Source organism: Pinus tabuliformis, chromosome 5_2 (genome assembly GCF_031772625.1).
Source record: "Pinus tabuliformis cultivar Carrire ecotype Pingquan chromosome 5_2, CPIR1, whole genome shotgun sequence".
NCBI lineage: Eukaryota > Viridiplantae > Streptophyta > Pinopsida > Pinales > Pinaceae > Pinus > Pinus tabuliformis.
In genome coordinates this window covers 653,835,397-653,841,902 of record NC_142306.1, presented here as the reverse complement: position 1 = coordinate 653,841,902, position 6,506 = coordinate 653,835,397, and positions in this window count along the sequence as shown.

The following is a 6,506-nucleotide window of genomic DNA, read 5'->3' as shown; positions in this document are numbered from 1 at the left end:
GACAATGATGAAGAAGTTACTATCCTAAGGACACCTTTAGGTGTGCTACAGATAGTAAGACAAGGTATCGCAGGGATACCAAATCCATCCACTCTGCCAACACCATCACCTCTGCCTCACACACCTACTCTTACATCTACACCTCCACCTCCACCTCCTTTATTAAACATGGACAACACGATGAAGATGCACATATTCAAGCGTCTGGTGATAGAAGACCCTAAACAGTTTTTCTTTGTAGAAGATGTTGTGTGGAAGTGGCAGCAAGCTACAAAGGATGATTTAAAGAAAGCACAGCAGGTTACTGCACTACAAGATAGAGCACTAAGCTAGTACATTAAGTATTATTCAACACATCCAAATGTAAAACTGGACGAGACAAAAAAGGCAATCAATAGTGAATTTAAGAAGCCTAAGATGCAAGCTCAGTCAGTAACTGAGGTCAAAGAAATCCAGCAGGATGTAAATGAGTCTGCATAGGACTTTGATCAAAGGTTGAAGTGTCTGCTCCAGTAGGCTAATATACAGATCACGGATGATAAACATAGGGATTGGTATATTTCTTTGTTGTTACCCCATCTGAGATTGTTGTTGTCACAGTAGAAAATTTGAATGCAGGTTGAAGCAGTAGAGATTGTTATGAGATTGGAAGCTTCACCCATTCAGGATACAAACATGGGGGTGCAACAGATTCAATCACAGTTCGCTATATTACATATGGAGTTGCAAAGGCTAAAAAAGGGAAAGCAAGTCCAGGCTGAGGTTGACACAGAAGTTTGGTGCTTGAAATGCAAAGGCCATGGCCATGATAAAGACCATTTCCTGGTTTATCAGAATTATCGTATTGGGGGAGGCCCTATCCCCCTGAAGTACGAAAATACCACTAGGCTGAGCATGGGAGTAGCACTGTGGTGGGTTATATATCAAGTTACAAGATATCATGCGAGAAATAATTGTCATCTACTACAAAAGTTTGTACAGACCCCCCAGTAGTTGTTTTGCAATTTCTACAAATCTGTAGGTCATGATGAATGCCTTTACAGAAGCTATGAATTGATGATGGATATAACCCATACATATAGAATTCATGTAGAGACTCACCCTCAACAAGATCAAGGCACAACTGTAGTGCATGGAGGATTGTAAGGTCGAGGAAGAGGGAGAGGAGGAGGTGATGGAAGGGGTCATGGTCAGATCATTTGTTACAATTGTTGGGAAGCGGGTCATCTTGAATGTGATTGTCAGAATCCAATGCACCCTTCATGTCAATATTGTAGATAGTTTGACCATGTTATAGAATATTGTCCAATTCTTATCATGAAGATGTAGGAAACAACCACTCAGACCCATCAGCCTACACAGAACATCAAGATGATGAGGTTGGAGCCTCGTGAAGATGGGACTAGTGTCAATATTGTTGCGTGAAGTGGTATAGATACTGGAGAAGATAAGGGGAAACAACTAGAAGCCAATGTGTGGATTCGCAAGGCTTATAATAAGGAGATGGGATTTGATGTAAATAAGGTAAGGAAAATGTTTATGGAAGAAAAAATGAGCTTCATGGATGAAGGACTCAAAATACAGGAAAGCTTGAAGATACGAATGCTGCACAAGAGACACACCCCTCCTTATTAGCATCATTTTTGAAAACCTGAATGAAACTCCCAAGGGATAACAAGGAAGTAGAAGGACCGCAAGAATTGATAGATAATTTCACTGGTAAGAATAATCCTCTACCTAAATAGCAAGCAATACATACGGTGGGAAAAAGTAAGAAGAGGATTGGTCACGAAATGAGATTAACTGCCCAGATTGGTGAATATGAAATGGACCAAGTAATTCTTGATTTATGGTCTGATGCAAATATTGTATTGAAACAAACCTTAGAAATATTGGGAAGACCAATGCTATAATGGCCCCCGATCCAGCTGAGAATGGCCAATCAACAGAAGATTATTCCCATGGGGTGCCTACATGGAGTGACTCTAGAAATTGAAGGGGAGTGCACCATAACTGATTTTGAAGTAATTGAAATAGTTGACGATAGTAACCCATATCTAGCACTGCTTGGAACCAATTGGGCATTTGATATGAACGCAATCATCAATCTAAAGAAGCATAATATGACATTTGAAAAGAAAGAACTGAGGTTTATTGTACCACTAGAACCAGTCGAAGGTGCATAATATACTAAACAAGTTCATGATTATGACGAGGACAATGATATTGAGCAGATCTATAAGCTCACTACGTGAGATGAAGATTGGATCAACCCTGCGGCGAATGGGCGAATTAAATGGGAGAAGAATAGCTCCTGTAATACAGATTCTGATGAGGAGCTCAAGCATTGGCAGAACTGATTGCATGAAGCATCATCACTGTGCTGCAATAGGCTTACCATATTGCTACTATGTATATCTATCGAGGTATATAATTTACCGTATTATGATGGTTTATAGGATCTCAATTAATTTCTGGATAAATTTTAACGAGATGTACTGGAGGAACATTGGTTCCAAGCACTAGACATTGCATTGTGAGCTATGCCTACCTGTTGGTGGGGTAGCCATAAGAACAATTTTGCAGATTGGAAGGAGTCTTGAAGAATGATGAAGTTGAGGTTTGAGTATGCCAATACCCTCATTTCAGGTAAATACACTAGAAACGACGATCAGCACGAGCACTTAGCTCGTTGGAAAAAATCATGGGGAGAAGAACCACAGTCGGAGTGGGTTCATATATTCTGCCACACTTTGGATAAAATCCTGATGAACTAGTATCTGGAAATAGAGCTATGACATGGAACCATAGAATGGGATGTTTTGAAATAATTTTTTATGTTGAATATTAGCTTTTAAGATGGGTTTTAGTGTATAGAGGAAGCACCGCAGATGATCAAAGTTGCTATATTCAAAATTGCTAAAAAACCAGTTTAATGGGTACACCGAGATTGGGGTATGTAGTTGCGTCATGCGCTTGAAAGCTACAATGTGACTGTGGAGGATGGTGAAGAAGATCCCAAAAACCTCCACACTCTTGAATCTGAAGGACAATGTGAAGTTAAGGGACCTAAGGCAGAAATCCTTTATATATCAAAGCCCTTAAGGAACAAGTAGGTGAATATTGGATCAGAAGCGCAGCCGAAGTTCATAGACATAGGTGACTATTGGGACGTATATATAGTAGATAAATTTGTGGAGCTATTGTGAGAGTATGAAGACTTGTTTCCCACCAAGTTCTCTGATATAAAAGGGATGGTAGGGGAACTGGGAGTCATGAAGATCACTCTGAAGCTAGATGCAAATCCATTGAAACAGTGCCCTTACTGAGTAAATCCTAAGTACAAGGAAAAAGTGCGCAAGGAATTGGATAAAATGCCTAAAGCTGGGATCATTAAAGCTGTCGAAGAATCGGATTGGGTTAGTCCCATGGTGGTTCAGGAAAAGAAAACGCGGGGAGAAATTCAGATATGTGTAGACTTAAGGAAGTTGAATGACACGTGTGTCTACGATAGATTCCCTATGCCATTCATAGACGAGGTACTGGGGAATGTTGGAGGAGACGAAGCTTATTCATTCATGGATGGATTCTCAAGGTACCATTAGATCAAGGTCACGTTGGAGGACCAAATAAAGACCACCTTCGTGACTGAATGGGGTTGTTTTCAGTATATAGTGATGCTTTTTGGGCTTAAGAATGCCCCTGCAATTTTCTCTAGGGTGGTAATTGCAGCCTTCAAAGAATTTATCCATGAATCTGTATAGGGGTGATACTGCCCTTGTGCAATGACTATATGATTGTGAGATAGTCTTAGTACTCCAGGCAGCTGTAAGGAAGTACGGGACTATAAACTACATTGATCAAAAGTTAGAAAGGCAAAGTGAAGGGTCTATGTGATGAACCAAGGCAAGGCGCATATGAAGGTGTTGCGCTATGATGGTGGGTCCCGTGTGACCAAAAAGTGACCGTTGGAAGCACTGTAGCTGATTGGATGGATAATTCTTTGTTGAAAGGAGCTGGGGGGAGCATTCAAGATGCAGATCTTTGGAAATTTGCTGCTAAATGTGCATTAAAGACCAAGAATTGGAGGGACCAGTTGGATTTGAATTCAAATTGGTCTATAAATATGGAATATCGCTCTGCATTCGAACACTTTTCTTCCTAAGAGTTTGCCTTAATATTTTTCGGCTTGCTTTGCACCAAGTTAAGTGTTGTATGTCTGAGCCAGATTGGGAGGAACTTCTTTCACGGTCAGAGTTCACCAACTTGTTTGAGTGGAACCATAAGATCTTCATGAAAAGGATGAATGCAATTCACCCTGAGATGGAACCAGTCTAACATGAGACAATGACAACCCAACCTATACCTACAGGATTGCCTACTACTACGCCTAGCTTGCCAAAGCCTAAGCCATCTGCTTCTACAAAGTAGAAGAAAACTCAAAAACCATCGTTGTGACAATCACCACGGAAAAATCCAACAGAAATCTGCCAGAAGGGGAGGATGGATAAGTCCAAAGAGCCAACGTAGCCATTGATCCTGGATGAGGAAGAACTACATGAGGGCATAGAGGAGATTGATGCAGATGAGTTTGAGCCAATAAATCGGTTGTCGAAGAACATACCACCTAAAAAATCCACGTTGAAGGTGCCCAAAGACTGAGATTCTGTGAATTTCATGGTTTCTACACCTTTACTACTAGTGAATGTGTTGTTTGAGGGACTATTTTTGGCTTGGATACCAAATTTGAAGATGGAGGATTGGGACATAAGGGACGACGAAAAGTTTCCACATTTGGTGCTGAGTAAGTACCTCAAGAAGGTCTACTATGAAGAGTCGGATGTAACGCACCTTGAACTGATGAGCTGGGTGGTTAGAGTTGGGGGCGCGGGGCTCCTAAACAGGTTGCTGGTGTCGCACTTCAGTCGCACCATTATTAACACAGTTTATGTGCGCCAATTTCTAACACTGGTGCACGATGGGTGCCTCTGGTTGGGAGAACCCATCCTAATCACATACATGCTTATCCACCACATAACATTGCTACCATCCCAAGGAGTGGACCCTACAGAGGCTTTTGTAGGAAAGTTGTAGGAGAAGAAGTTGGTGGGCCAAATGAAGGGTGAAAAAGTCGCGTGGGAATTCCACCTAGTCTATATCAGATGAAACGGTGAATTTTACTGCATAGATATTAGTTGGTAAGGTCATGAGAAAGTGCCACATGGATGAAGTACTAGCACGAGTTGTCTCTTTCTCTACATAGTGCATGAAAGTGGTCGAGTATAACTGAGCTCAATATCTATGTAAAGAGCTTCCAAAGCACTACAGGAAGGCCCAAGATGAGAGAAATATGTTTCACTATGCCTGGTTGTTGCTATTGATCACTTTAGTGGCATGGAGGATGCCCAAAGAGAGCTAATTCCCTTAGCAGGACTCATACCTACTGAAGGCGACGAAGTTCACTTCACTATGGGATACTAAGGACCCCATGTGTGTAATGGAGACAAATATATTCTGGGTTTTGTTTGAGACATAACTAAGGATGGGGATCAACCAACGGCCAAGGTTATCACCCACATTCAATGCGCAATACACAAATTTCACTGATTTCAAGGCAGATTTCCATAATATGCACATTCGTGCAAAGAAGGATGCCCGGGGCATATGGTACAAGTTGCCTTACTTGGTTGCCAGGGAAGATATAGTAGGGGTTATCAGCAAGTGGCCAAGGAACTGGCTCACCCCTTCTCATGCTGATGCAGGTACCAATGGCTGCTAAAGGTTCGGAAGCACAGACCACGATAGTAGAAAAGAATAGGGAAGCATAGAAAGCTTTCGCTTGAGAAAAGGTTGTGTAAAAGAAAGAATCAGTTCTGAGGGAGAAAGAACCAGAGGCTAAGGAAAAAGAAGCAGTGCAGGGAAATAATATGTTGCAAGGCACCATCGACATCGGCGAGCCAGACACCAAGTGCACACATGTGTAGGAAGGAACAAAGGAAGAAGAAGAAGGGGGCTCAAAGTTGGAGTCCCCCTTTGTTGTCAAGAAGCGGAAGAAGAGGACATCCGCAGAGCAGCACAAGAAGCAAAAGTTAGACAAAATAGCGGGCGCAACACCTATGGTCCTCACAGAGGGCAAATTGGATGAAATTAGGGATGTGGTCCATGATACAACAACGGATATGATGAGCGACTTCGAAGTGTAGTACCAACAATTGCTCAGTAAGGTACAATAGGGCCTACGGGACTTGTAGGTCCAAATAGGTCTCATTCAGGCGAGTGTGGGACAGGGGAGTGAAAAGAAACTAAGCATAAATAAAGTGAGTGGGTCAGTCTTGGAGGAAAAATCACTATGGATCTCAGTAACATTCAACTTATAGAAGGGTCCCTATGTAGCAACTCAACTGAAGAGCAGGCACACCTACTACAAATGAAGAACCTGAATCTGAATCTAGTTGTGCTTCCCATTCAAACTCTGCACGAGTTGCACCAATGGGTGTCAAACGAAC